Source organism: Hypanus sabinus, chromosome 3 (genome assembly GCF_030144855.1).
Source record: "Hypanus sabinus isolate sHypSab1 chromosome 3, sHypSab1.hap1, whole genome shotgun sequence".
NCBI lineage: Eukaryota > Metazoa > Chordata > Chondrichthyes > Myliobatiformes > Dasyatidae > Hypanus > Hypanus sabinus.
In genome coordinates, this window is record NC_082708.1 from 172,057,779 (window position 1) to 172,073,173 (window position 15,395).

Consider the following 15,395-nt stretch of genomic DNA (forward strand, 5'->3'; position numbering starts at 1 on the left):
ATCTGTGGAATGCACTGTAACAGATAGCTGTGGAGGCCAAGTCATTTTTATATAGTATATTTAAAATGGAGGTTGATAGGTTCTAGGTTAATAAGGATGTCAAAGATTATGGAGAGAAGGCAAGGGAATGGATTGTGAGGAATAATAAATTAGCCATAATGGAATGATGGGCCAGATGCCCTAATTCTGCTCTCATGTCTTATCGCCTAAGCTCACCTGGCAGAACTGATGGAGCTCAGTTTAACTACTCCTAAAAATTGGGATTAAAGCATCTCTCTGGAGCGCCAACTAGCACTGGAACATCAGACAATGCCGGAGACACTCAGCAGGACAAGCAGTATCTATACAAAGAGAAAAGGAAGCAATGTTTCAAATCTAAAACCTTTCATCAGGACTGGGAAAGAGGGATTTATAAAAAAGGGTAATTTTAAACTGCAGAGAATGTGTTGGGAGAGATGGGTAAGACAAAGGAAATATCTGTGATAAGGTGAGATCAGGTCAAAGAGTGAATGAGACAGTCAGATTTTAATTTAAAAGGTTTAGGAGATTCTAATTTTGTGACAACTTGGACTTGTGCGCTCAAGTTCCAGGTCTGGAGCTTGAGGACATAATCCTCTAAGGAAGATCACGGGATGGGGTATCTTACAAGAGCAAGGTAAGATTACAAAACAAAATTTTTTTCTTTTGACTCGATGTGGTAACCCTGAGATGACACTGTGATGTTTTTCAGGCAGCTCACAAAACCTCTAGATATTCTACCTGATATAATTTTTCTGAACTACAACTACTGCAACCTGCAGCCCTTTAAGAAACAAACTTTTGAACCAACAAAACAAGCTAATGATTTTACAATCTCCTGAAGGATTTGGTGAATTTGACACTCAAGAATGCAGATACAGCCACCACTGAGGCAGTCTTCAAGCCAAATTAACGTGGCAAAGCTCAAGAGCAGAAAATGAACCAAGGTTTATCTACACTACTTTGTGCCTGACAAGATCCCGCAACTGAGCTTTTTCCTTCTGCCTGTGTTTGAAGGATCTCCCCATCTTTTCACAAGTACCATTGGGCGGAAGGTGAAAGAGTCCTGGGTTCCACACCACCATACAACCATCAGACCAACATGGGTTCACTCACTTCTATGCTGAACTGATTCCACAGCCTGTGGACACAGTTCAGGGTTTTTGCCTTTATTATATATGTTTTTCATGGATTCTATTGTATTTCCTTATTTCCCTGTGGGTGCCTGCAAAAATTGAATCTCAATATTGAATCTGGTAGACAAACTTTGATAATTAATTTATATTAATAATCATAACTCTCCAACTCTCAGCACATAGCAGCAGTCCAGCTGGTCAGTCTGAGCCAAGAGTAGATTTCAGAACCAGGACTACTGTGGGCACTGGGACTTCGAACATGAGTGGAAGATCATGCACAATGCAGCAGCAAGAAGTCATGTTCAACATCAACTCTATAATGATTTTGTGCTGTTTGATTTCCTTCCACCCCTGGATAAAAATTTGATGCAGGTGAAAATCCCGTGACAATCCAAAGCAGCGTTAGGTACCAAAGTAAAGAATTCTGAAGCAGCGGAATAAAACGATCGGTTTATAGGAGATCTAGAGACAGAGTCGTAGAGTCAGAAAACAGTGTAGCACAGAAGCAGACCCTTCAAACCCATCGACCTGCACCCAGACTACAGCTCTCCATACCTCTGCCATCCATCTACCTATGTAAATTTCTCTTAAATGTTGAACTCAAACCTTCATCCACCACTTACATTGGCAGTGTTCCACATTCTCACCACCAACTGAATGAAAAAGATCCCCATCGTTTTCCATTTAAACATTTCACCTTTCACCCTGAACTAATGAGGTCTAGTTGTAGTGTCACCCAACCTCAGTGGAAAAAGTCTGCTTGCATTTACCCTAACCGTACCCCTCATAACTTTGTTTACCATTATCAGATCTCCTCTCAATCTTCTGCATTCTAGGGAATAAATTCCCAAGCTATTCAATCTTTCCCTATAACCTCAGGTCCTTAAATCCTGGCAACAGCCTTGTAAAATTTTCTGTGCACACTTTCAATCTTATTTACATCTCTCCTATAGACAGATGACCAAAACTGCCCACAATACTCTAAATTAGGCCTCACCAATTTGAACATCACAACCCAATGCCTGTACTCAACACAATGATTTATGATGGCCAATGTGCCAAAATTTTTCTTCACGACCCTATCTACCTGTGACACCACTTTCAAGGAATTATGTATCTGATTGCTGTGTTTTACCGCACTCCTCAGTACCCTCTACTCACCATGTAAGACCTACCCTGGCTGGTCCTTCCAAAGTGCAACACTTCACACTTGTCTGCATTAAATTCCATCTGCCATTTTTCAGACAATTGTTCCAGCTAATCCAGATCCTGCTGGAAGGTTTGACAGTCCTCCTCGTTGTCCACTATACCCCCAATCTTGGTGACATCCACAAATTTACTGATCCAGTTCACCACATTATCATCTAGATAATCAATATAGATGACAAACAACAATGGACCCAGCACTAACTCCTGTAGCACACCACTAGTCATAGGCCTACAATCAGAGAAGCAACTATCTAACACCACTCTCTGGTTTCTCCAACAAAGCTAATGACAAATCTAATTTAATAGCTCATCTTGAATGCCAAGTGACTGAACCTTCTTGACCAACTTCCAATGCGGGACCTTTGAAAAGCTTTGATAAAGTCCATGTAGGAAACTTCCTTTGTAACTTGTTCAAAAAGCTGTAAGATTTGGTAGACACTACTATTTAGTATAAAGCCATGTTGACCACTCCTAATCAGTCTCTGTTCTCCAATCCTTCAGCACCTTTCCCGTGGCTGAGGATGCCTTAAGTATCTCTGCTAGAGCCACTGAAATTTCTGCACCAGTCTCCCAAGGGTCCGAGGGAACACCTTGACAGGACCTAGGGATTTATCCACTCTAATTTGCCTCAAGACAGCAAACAATCCCTCCTCTGTCATCTGTATAGGGTCAATGACCTTGTGTTGCATCGCCTCACTTCAATAGGTTCAGTGTCCATCTCCCAAGTAAGTAAAGATGCAAAAAATCAATCTAAAATCTTCCCCATCTGTTTTGGCCACATGCATAGATAATCACTCTGATCTTCCAGAGGACCTATTTTGTCCCTTGTTGTCTTTTTGGTCTTAATATACTGTATCTGAAGGTTTCTCCTTCACCTTGTCTAGTAGAGAAACTTTACGCCTTCCTTTAGCCCTCCTGATCATCTACTGAGAATGAAATGAACAATGGCAACACCTTAAGGTACATTTAGTCCAATGATGGCCTATTCTAGAGTGGCACTCTTTGAGATCACTTTTCTGCACAAATTATTAAAATCTAAGGGAAAAAAAATTGGGCAATGTTTACAAGCAGATGGTGTGAGCTGCCAGAGGAAGAGGCAGATACAGTTACAATTAAAATATTTACAAGATATTTTAACAGATACACAAATAAGAACATAAATGCACAATAGGAAACCATTGCACTGTCTCCTCAAATGATATGTACATGTTTGTACATAATAAATAATGTAATAAGTTTTTAATATGTTTAATTACAATGTTTAAGAGATAGGTTGACAGGTGCATGAATATACAATAGGACACTATTGTGTTTTCTCCTCAAGTTATACCACACATAATAAATAACTTAATATTATTTATTATATTTAATTATAATGTTTAAGAGGCAGGTTGACAGGCACATAAATGGGTGTATAAATACACAACAGAAGACCAGTGTGTTATCTCCTCAGTTGATACCTGCATAAGAAATTACTTAACAAATATTTAATGCCTTTCCCTGCTCTGGTGTGAATTTACTAAGAATCTAGATGGGTACTTGAATCGTCAGGGCAGAGAAGGCTGGTACCTAAGTTTGTTTTAGACGCCTGATAGTTAATGTGTACAGGGTGGGCTGAAGCGTCTGTCTCCATGCAATACAACTTTATGAATCCAACAATTACAGTGGTGCTAGAAAGTTTCTGAAACATGTAGAATTTTCTCTACTTACGCATAAATATGACCTAAACTTGATCAGATCTTCATGCAAGTCATAAAGCTAGATAAAGAGAATCCAATTGAATAAACTACACAAAAAGCATTCTACGTGTTCATTTACTTATTGAGAAAAAATGATCCAATACTATATGCATTTCTAAAAAGAAGTATGTGAACCTCTGGGGTAATGCCTTCCACAAAAGCTATTAGGAGTCAGGTGTTCCAATCAATGAAATGAGATTGGTGGTACAGGTTGTAAAAGTGCCCTATAAAAAAGCACACAATGTCAGGTTACTGACAGAGCCTGCTCTTCTCAAGAAAGATCTATTTATGTGCACCATGACTCAATCAAAACAAATTTCAGAGGACCTTAGAAGATTTGTGGAGATGCATGAAGCTGGAAAAGGTACAAAAGCATTTCTAAAGACCTGAATGTTCATCAGTCCACAGTAGAGAAACTGTCTACAAATGGAAGTAACTCAGTACTGTTGCTACTCTCCCTCGGAGTGGGCATCCTGTAAAACTCACAGCAAGAGCACAACATTTAGTGCTGAAGGAGGTGAAAAATAACCCAAAGGTAACAGAAAAAGACCTGTAGAAATTTCTAGAACTTGCTAAAGACTCTGTTCATGTGCTCACTATAAGAGAAACACTGACGAAGAATGGTGTTCATGGAAGAACACCAGAGAGCAAACCACTGCTCGCCAATAATATATTGCTGCACATTTCAAGCTTGCAAAAGACCACCTGGATGTTCTACAATGCTTCTAGGACAATGTTCTGTGGACAGGTGAGAGAAAAGTTGATTTTTTTTTGGCAGAAATGCACATTGCTATGCTTGGAGGTAAAAGGGGAATACACACTCACACCAAACCCTGATCCCAACTGTGAAGCATGTTGGAATGAGCATTGTGGTTTAGGGCAACTTTGCTGCCTCAGGGCCTGGACAGCTTTCAGTCATTGAAAAACCAATGAATTCAAAATTGTATCAAGACATCTTACAGGAGAAAATCATGGTAGCAGTCCTTTATCTGAAGCTTGATAGAAGTTTGACAATGAAACAAAACAATGATTCAAGGGACAAGAGTAAATCAACAACAGAATAGTTCAAGAAGAAGAAAATTTCTGTTTTGGAATGGCTGAGTCAAAGTCCTGACCTTAATCCTTTAGAAATGTTGTGGAAAAACCAGAAAAAAGCAGTTTATGCAAGGAGGTCCACCAACATCCCAGAATTGAAGCTGTTTTGTAAGGAGTAATGTCCTAAACTTCCTCCAGCCAATGTGCAGTTCCTGGAAACATTTTGGATGAAGTTATTGTTGTACAAGGGGGTCACACCACTTACTGAAAGCAATGGTTCACATATATTTTCTAGCAAATTCACATAATATTGGACCGTTTTTCTCAATAAATAAATGGACAAGTATAATGCTTTTTGTGTTATTAATTTAATTGGATTCTCTTTAACTAACTTTAGGACTGATGTGAAGATCTGATCACATTTTAGGTCATATTCATACTGAAACAGAGAAAATTCTATAGGGTTCACAAACTTTCTCGTATCATTGTAGCACTTTGTTGATCTTTCTTTGGGACTGAGTGCTAATCATTGCATTTTGATTTCCAAAACATGGGGCTTGGGCAGCCCCATGACCTGTTGAGCTTGTTTTTGAGTCAGTCCAGCAACCTCTGTCTGTCAGGATTTATCCAAGAGCTGATATCTTCTCCCGGTTACATTCTATGCATGAATTGGCACTGGTTATTGTTGGCCAGAAAGCACAACAATCCATAAATCAGTGAATAGGAATAAGGCCTGGCCAGTGAAACCAGACAAAACAGAAGTTTAAAAAAGGAACTTGTGCTTTCCCAGTTTATATGATGAATAAATTATTCTCGGGCTTCCATCCGGTATTGATTATAACTGACATTCCAATGACAAACTCTGCTATCATCCCTGAAGATGGCAAAGTTTGATATCAAAATGTCGGTTATAATCGATGTCTGTCACCAGCTGGAAGCACAAGAATTTATTCGAAAACAGAAGTCTTTCTTCTTGTCATGTGGTTGCAGAGATGAAGGCAGCCGTTTTGTGAGATTGTCCTTGCAGCCACCATTTTGTGACCTGTTGGTGAACTGATTCTTGCTCAGTGATAACTTAATTAGAGTTTCTGCTAATGATCTACTAAAGCTGAGACCATACTCAGATAAGAAGCTGTTTATCCTTTAAAATGCAAGCTTACAATTGGAATAGCCTATCATCTGGTCGGCTGGCCCCAGTGTTTGGCTGACCTGGTAAACTGGTTTGAACTAGTCTGAGTTGGACAGAACAAAAAAAAAACTAAGGCACAAGGATGAAGTGAGAGCCAACACTGGTTGTAGCCTTGGGCCACATCCAATGAGAAAATGACGCAGGTCAGTCAGATGATCTTAAGCCAATGAAATTGAAACATTATATATTGATCCACTAATGGAGGATTTGGGAGCACAGGCAGTGACAACTCTGTGGAGACCAATTATTGCAGAAGTGGATGACCCCATGTCAGAAATATGGAGATTACACTGGGACCCAGAAGAACATCTGCCCAGTGTAGATTCCTTGTCCCAAGTATTATCATTTCTCTTCTTTGACTGTTCATGGAGAGTCAGGGCAATCTACTAGGTGTGCACACAGATATTCAGTTCTGCAAATTCAAGTGCCTATGAATAGAATCAATAAATAGTTCTTGTCAGTAAATGCAGATTCCCTCTGTGCCCAAATGATCATTATTGCTGAGGATTACTCCTTGTAACACAATGCACACAGGGCATTTTTATTAACAGCAAGGAGTGCAGCACATGGAGATAATGAAACCTGCATGATGTCACCCGTGCAATATTATTTACCTTTGTTAAAACCACCTTTCATTCCTTCACTTATGTGAATCTTCACCAGCGTCCCAGCAGAAAAGACCAATGCTTCTGCTAAGAGTTGAGTGCCACACACAGATACCTTGATCTGCAATCTGATGCAGTTCTTCATGTAACCTTGTGTTCATGAACCATGACCACCCATCCCTTGCTCAGTGGCGTTGCTAGGAAGGATCCCTTCATCTTCAGGTCTCCATTTCCCCTTCCCCCAGCTTAAGCCCCTTCCTTCCCCAGTTTATCCTGATTTTCATCCCCATTTGATCTCACCTTCACTCACTGTCTTGGCTCGGGGCAGGAACAGTGTCTCTACAGTTTGTCCACCAGGCGCCCTACATTTCATGAAACACTTAGGATCGGTGTCAGCATTTTTGAAAAGGTGTAAATTCAACTGAACCAAGGTTATTCTGATTTCGTGATTGGTGTTAGGAGAAAAGCACAATAGAAAAGAGCACCCATTCTCTCTGGAATTAATTTGGTGAACCTTTACCACCCTGCCACCAAGGCAAGTTATTGGTGGTTTAATTAAGGAAACTGAACATTAGAAAGCTTTTGGCCTTGAAGGAATCCATCCCGTCATTGCAGAATCCATTCGTTGACTAACACCGTTCCCCAGTGGCTAGTGGGTAGCGCAGTAGCGTACAGGTCAGTGGATTTCTTCAGCTATGAGATCATCGTTGGATTGCCGCTGTCTTTAAGGAGTTTGCATGTTCTCCCCATGCCCACATGGGTAACTTCTGGGTGGTCCAGTTTCCTTCCATATTCCAAAAAGACATATGGTGAGGTCAGTGATTTGCGGCCACGTATGATGGCGCCAGAAGCACGACAACACTTTGCTGGCTGCCCAGCACAATCCTCGCTGATTTGATTTGGGGCAAACAATACATTTCACTGTATGTTTTGATGGACATGTGACAAATAAAGATAATGTAAAAGAGTGCTGTCTTTTTTTTGTTGTTGGTACATTTAACAGCTGTCTTCTGAGATTGGACCTGTTGTATGAAATGTTGCAGCAAATCAATAGAGAAAGCTGCACTCAAACCAACTTCATCCACTTAAATGCAGCTTTGCACAAAGAAACATTAGAAAAACACCTTCTAATCTGTCACTCTCCTTGTTCCTTTCTTAAGTTACACTGTGGCACCAACTGCAGCTGTAATGGTGTGGGGTAAACTCTAGGTGCCAATTGTCTTCAAATGTCCTTTTTTTAAACAGAACCTTTTTATATCTTAACATGCAAAATAAAGGCTGGAGTCTTAAGTTTTAATCTTGACGAAGATTATTTCTTTCTTTTAAGCTGCTGAGAGCACTTGTCTGCAAACACAGTCTGAGCAGAGATAAATTAAAATGGCTTCTGCCAAAGAACACGAGAAACTTGTAATGAACACTTAATTTCAATTGGCTTGGAAGGAAAAAAAACTCTCAATGATCTGCTGAGAAGAGTGATGATAGGCATTGATTGTGTGGAGAGTCTTTTTCCCAGGGCTGAAATGGCGAACACAAGGGGGCATAGTTTCAAGGTGTTTCAAAGTAGGTACAGGGGGTGGGGTGTCAGGGGTAAATTTTTCAAAGACAGAGTGCTGTGTGCGTGGAATGCACTGCCGGTGATGGTGGTGGAGGCAGATTCAATAGGGTCTTTTAAGAGACTCTATGGTAGGTACATGGAGGTTTGAAGAATAGAGGGTTATGTCATCAGGAAATTTTAGGCAGTTTCTAGAATAGGTTACATGGTCAGCACAACATTGTGGGCTGAAGGGCCTGTAACGAGCTGTAAATTTCTATGTTCTATGATATATATAAATACATATATATAAAATTATATAAGGTACGTATGTATAACAAAACTGCAAGGAGATTTTCTGAGAAATAAGGAGCAGCTTCTCTGAAATTGAGGAAAATTCATCAATGAAATTGAGACAAATTTTAATTAAGCATGCCATTTGAAGGCTTTCTATCAAGAGTCTTAACCGAATGAATTGATGTGGTGCAGAAGTTATCAGAAGGCTCGTGGACAGAAACTGGTGTATTAAACCTTGTCTAAATATGATGTAATTTCATCAATGTCAACTCAGTGGTAACTCTAAGTAAATTATTTGAACCATTCAGCCTAAGTCCTGTGCAGAACACAATGTTCTGAGTAATGCAGGCTGGCAAAGGATGCAAATAGCTTACAGATTACACTGAGCCGGCTTAACAGTTTTTATTAATCATCTTTCAATTCTGTTTAGTTGACTATGATTAACATCATAACAGCTTGGCTTATGATCAGCAGCTTGCAAATAGTTGGCACCATTAATAATCAGTCATCACTTACCAGCCCAACATATTGATGCAATTACAAAGAAGGCATGACAGTGGCTATATTTCATTCAGGGATTTAGGAGAGTGCACATGTCACTAAAGACACTCTTAAATTTCTACAGATGTACCGTGGAGAGTAATCGAACTGGTTGCATCACTGACTGGTATGGAGGGGAGCACTCACAGGATGGGGAAAAGCCGCAGAAGCTGTAAACTCTGCCAGCTCCGTCGAGGACACCTTCAAAGAGCAACTCCTCATAAAGGCAGAATCAGCCATTAAGGACCCACATTGCCCAAGACATATCCTCTTCTCACTGCTACCGTCAAGGGTGATCTACAGGAGCCTGAAGACATACATTTCAGAAACAGCTGCTTCCCCTCTGCCATCAGATTTCTGAATGGATAATGACCCCATGAACACTACTTTAATTTTCTTTTATATTCCATATAGTTCTTATTGTAATTTATAGTTCTTTTAAATTATTATGTATTCAAGAGTGCTACTACTCCAAAGCAACAAACTTCACAGTGTGTGTGTGTGTGTGTGCGTGCGTGTGCATGTGCATGTGTGCCCTTAACTCCTGGTGGAGTCATTGGGGCGCCGTCATGTCAAGCTTTTTGCACCAATGTGTTTGGTGATTGGTCATCGTACGGCATGTCTTGGACTTCTGAAACCTGGCGGAGCCCATCCCTCTCCAGGTTCTTTTTATGAGGTCCAGTTGCTAGCTCGACACTCAACCCAGGCACGGATGGAGAGCGTGTAAGGGAGCCAGCCAGATTCGAACTGCTGGCACAACATATGCCAGTGTTATTAAACCTGATTCTGATTTCTTAGCAGTCTTTGGGCATGTAAGTGTCTCGCTTGGCCATAGAGCCTGCTCCCAATCCAGTGCTCACAGTCCGCGAAATAAAGAAAGCTACTCATATTTTACCTGAGGCACTCCTATATCACCTCTTCATTGTAGATTGTGCTTCAGGGCAGGAAATAGAGATGAAAGGAAAAATATATATATATATTAAACATGTCAAGGGATGGAAACTGATTCTCTGTACCAGAATCAATGATTCCTCTGATATTGACAGAAATTTTTTTAGAAAAAGACAGGGAAAGTTGGAGGGCTACAGAGAAGAAACTCCATGATATTGTGTTTGTAGAATTTGGGTAGCTCATCTCATTGCATTTACGTAGCTTCACCCAGGTTGATATTACTTTGGAAAGGTGATTAGAACGAAGCGCAGAAGAACAGAGACACAGTGGCTCAGCTGGTAGAGTCGCTGCCTCACATCTCCAGTGATCTAGCTTTGATAGTGACCTCCAGTGCTGTCTGTGTGGAGTTTGCATGTTCTCCCTGTAAACATATGGGATTCCTCTGGATCCTCTGGTATTCTCCTTTTCACAAGGTGAATACATTTTTGGTTCATTGGCCTCCATGTATTAGCCCTAGTGTAGGTGAAAGATAGAATTTGGGGTGTTGTGGTGGTGCTAATACGAATGTAGGGTGAATATACTGGATTAGTGTAAATGAGTTTTCTTATGGTTGACAAAGACTGGATGAGCGAAATGTCCTCTCTCCATGACATTATGATTATGGCTTCATTTGGTGTTGGACCAAAGTACAGTACACTCACTTCATCATATTCGCAAAGACTAATTCACAGTCAGCTTCTATCCTGCTGTTATAAGAGTGGACTTGTTATACAATAACGTCTTCTCTAAAGATTGTCACATTGTAGCATTAGAGAAGTTTTTGCATAGTAAGGGAATTAAGGGTTATGGAGAAAAGGCAGGTTGGTGGAGATGAGTCCATAGCCTGATTAGCCATGATCTTATTGAATAGTGGAGCAGGCTCGTCAGGCCAGATGACCTACTCCTGCTCCTATTTCTTATGTTCTTATGTAGAAGTTCATGAGATCCGAGAGTGAAGCCATCTGGGACTTATCTCTTGGTAGGGTCACACATAGTGGAAACACAGTGTGACATAGGGTCACACATTCCCACAGTCCTGATTGATAAACTACAGAGCCTAGGCCTCTGTACCTCTCTCTGCAATTGGATCCTCGACTTCCTAATGGGAAGATCACCACCTGTATGGATTGGTGATAATATCTCCTCATCGCTGGTGCACCTCAGTGGTATGTTCATAGCTCACTGTTCTACCCCCTCTATACCCATGACTGTGTGGTAAAGCGGAAATACCATTTATAAACTTGCTGATGATATAGCCATTGTTGGGAAAGTATCAGATGGAGATGAGAGGGCATACAGGAGCGAGATGCACCAGCTCATCTAGTAGCATTGCAGCAACAACCTTGCACTCAACGTCAGTAAGGCCATATGTTACAAGAGCAAAATTAAGCCATTTGGCCCATCGAGTCTGGTCCACCATTTCATTATGGCTGATCCAATTTTCCCTTCAGCCCCAATCTCCTGCATTCTCCCATACCCCTTCATGCCCTGATCAGTCAAGAATCTATATAGAAAAACTTGGCCTCCACAGCTGCCTGTGGCAAGGATTTACCACTCTCTGGCTAAAGAAATTCCTCCTCAACGCCATTCTAAAAGGATGCCCCTCTGTTCTGAGACTGTGTCCTCTGGTCTTAAACTCTCCATTCATAGGAAACATCATCTCCACATCCAATCTATCAAAGTACATCAAGTAGGTCACCCCTCATTCTTCTAAATTCCAATGAATAGAGGCCCAGAGCCATCAAACACTCTTCATATGACAATCCATTTAATTCTAGAATCATTCTTGTGAACCTCCTTTGAACCCTCTCCAGTTTCAGCATATCGTTTCTAAGATAAGGGGCCCAAAACTGCTCATAATGCTTCAGGTGAAGCCTCACCAATGACTTATAAAGTTTCAATATTACGTCATTGCTTTTATTTTCTAGTCCTCTTAAAATGGAAGTTAACATTGCATTTGCCTTTCTCACTACTAACTCAATCTGCAAATTACCCTTTAGGGGATCCTGCACAAGGACCTCCAAGTTCCCTTGCACCTGATTAATATTTTCACTTCATTTTGAAAATAGTCAGCTCTTTCATTTCTTCTACCAAAGTGCATGACCATACCATTTCCTGACACTGCATTCTATCTGCCATTTCTTTGCACATTCTCATAATCTGTTTAACTCCTTCAGCAGCCTCCGCACTTTCTCAAAACTACCTGGCCCTCCACCTATCTTTACATCGGCTGCAGCTTTTGCAACAAAGCCATTAATTCCATCATCCAAATCTTTATCATATAATTTTAAAAAGAATTGATCCCAACACAGAGCCCTGTGGTATTCCAGTAGTGATTGACAAACAGCCAGAAAAAGCTCCTTTTATTCCCACTCCTTGCCTCCTGCCAATCAACCTCTGCTTTATCAATGCAAGAATCTTTCCTGTAATACGATGTGTTCATAGCCTGTTAGGCAGCCTCATGTGTGGCACTGTGTCAAAAGCCTAAAAATTCAAGTAACACCTCAATCTATTACCCTATGTCTTTCCTGCTTGTTATTTCTTCAAAGAATTCCAACAGATTTTCCCTTGAGGAAACCATGCTGACTATATCCTATTTTATCATATGCCTCCATGTACCTGGATACATCAATAATTGACTCCAACATTTTCCTAACGACAGAGGTCAGACAATAATTATGGTATCTTCACACATTTCATGCCCCCTGACATCTGGAACTTCCACCATACTGCCAGAGTCCCGTACAGTGAAGATTAATTCAAAATAGTTATTCACTTCATCCGCATTTTCATTGTCTCCCATTACTACCTCTCCACCATCATTCTCCAGTGGTCCAATACCCACCCTCGACTCTCATTTACACTTTATGTATCTGAAGAAACTTTTATTTATCCTCTTTAATATTATTGGCTAGCTTACTTTTGTATTCCATTTTTATCTTCCTAATGACTTCTTTTAGTTGCCTTCTGTTGGTTTTTAAAAGCTTCCCAATCTTCTAACGTCCCACTAATTATATAATAGTACTTTATATTATGCCCTCTCTTTGGCTTTTATCTGGGCTTTAACTTCTCTTGTAAACATAGTTATGCCAGCTTTCCCTTAGAATACTTCTTCCTCTTTGGGTTCTATATATCCTGTGCCTTCCAAATTGCTTCCAGAAATTCCAGCCATTGCTGCTCCGCTATCAATCCAGCCAGAGTTTTTATCCAATCAATTCTGGCCAACTCCTCTCTCATGAGATGTAACTCCCTTTACTCCACTGTAAAACTGATACATCTGTCTTTACCATTTCCTTCTTAAATTTCAGGGTGAATTCAATTATATTACGATCGCTCGTCCCTAAAGGTTCTTTTACCTTAAGCTCTTTAATCAGTTCTGGTTCATCGCACAACACCCAATCCAGAATAGCTAATTCTGTAGTGGGCTCAACAACAAGCTGCTGTAAAAAACCATCTTCTAGGCACTCTAGAAATTCCACCTCCTGGAACCTAGCACCAAATTGATTTTCCCAGTCTACCTGCATATTGAAGTCCCCCATGACTATTGTAACATTACTCTTTTAGCATTCATTTTTTTAAATCTCCCATTTTATTTTGAAAGCCACATCCTTGGTACTGTTTTAGGGTCTGTATACAACTCCCCTCAGGATCTTTTTACCCTTGCAATTCCTTAGTTCTACTCACAATTTTCAATGTTATTATGTTACCTGTGTCAACCACTTCTTCTTGCATATCATTGCATATACTGACCATACTCTGAATGAAACAATTGTTCCTTAGGTTCCCCTCTCACCTTAAACTTGTGCCCTCTAACTCTTAATTCTCCTTCCTTGGGAATTGTACTTAAAAGACTGAGTACATTCACCCTATCTGCACCCCTCATGATTTTATTTGCATAAACTGACTCTCTTACAGTCATTGTGTTGTTGGAATCTTCTGGGTACTTGCTGTTTTTAATGAGTTATAGATATACAAATAGGAAAATTGTTGGTTTATCTAAAAAATTATTGGACTCTTGACCTCCCAGTGTACGTGTGTCTTATTGTTTACCTGTGCTGCACTTTCTCTGTAGCTGCTACACTTTATTCTGCATTGTTATTGTTTTACTTTATTCTACCTCAGTGCACTGTTTAATGATCTGATCAGGATAAACCATAAGCCCATAAGTCTTAGGAGCAAAGTAGGCCATTCGGCTCATCGAGTCGACTTCATCATTTGATCATGTGTAATTTATTTTCCCTTTCAGCCCCATTCTCCTGCCTTCTGCCCATCCTTACTAATCAAGAATCTGTCAACTTCTGCTTTAAACATACCCACTGACTTGGTCTCCACAGCCGTCTTTGGCAATGAACAATATGTAAGACAAGCTTTTCAGTGTAGCTCAGTACACGCCAAAGTAATAAATCAACTCCATTCCCATTGGGTTCGAATCAAGCAAATCCAAATGTAGACTAAGTCATTTAAATTGGACTCACACCCTGAAATTTTGAACATTTAAAGTAAAACATATATTGACATTCTTCCTGCTAAGAGTGATCGTAAAAAAAGCTGCAATATAAACATACAACAGAAGGTAAATCCAGAAGAAGTGTGTCCTAGGACAAGAAGAACAAAAGGAACAAGATTAAGGCTGTGTCGTTTATAGTGAACATACTTTATTTATATTTTATCAACATTTCGGCATCTACTTGCCCCTTGGCTTTGAGCTGGACACCATAAACTCAGGATTGGGGATCCAAGAACTAGAGGACATGTGGTTAAAGTGTGAGAGGAAGTAGTTCATGGGCACCTGTGGAGCAGCTTTTTCACACAGACGGTTGTCCATACATGGAATTATCTGCTCGAGGAAATGCATTATCTATATTTAAAAGAAACTTGGAGAGGTACATGGATAGGAAAGGTTCCGGATGATATGTACCTAATGTGGGCAAATAGAAGTAGGTTAAATGGGAGTTTTAGTCGGCATGGGTTGGTTGAGCCGAAGGGTAATTTTCTGCGCTGTATGTCTATGGCTGTATGGCTCACTTGTGTATGATGAGGAATCAGCTTACAGGTGATTCAGTGAGGCATGATTTCTGGTGACTGGCAAGATCCCAAACTCTGGCTGGAGTGCCCGTGCAGTGAAGAGGTCACATTTTTAATCTAAAACCCCTATAGGCTCAAATC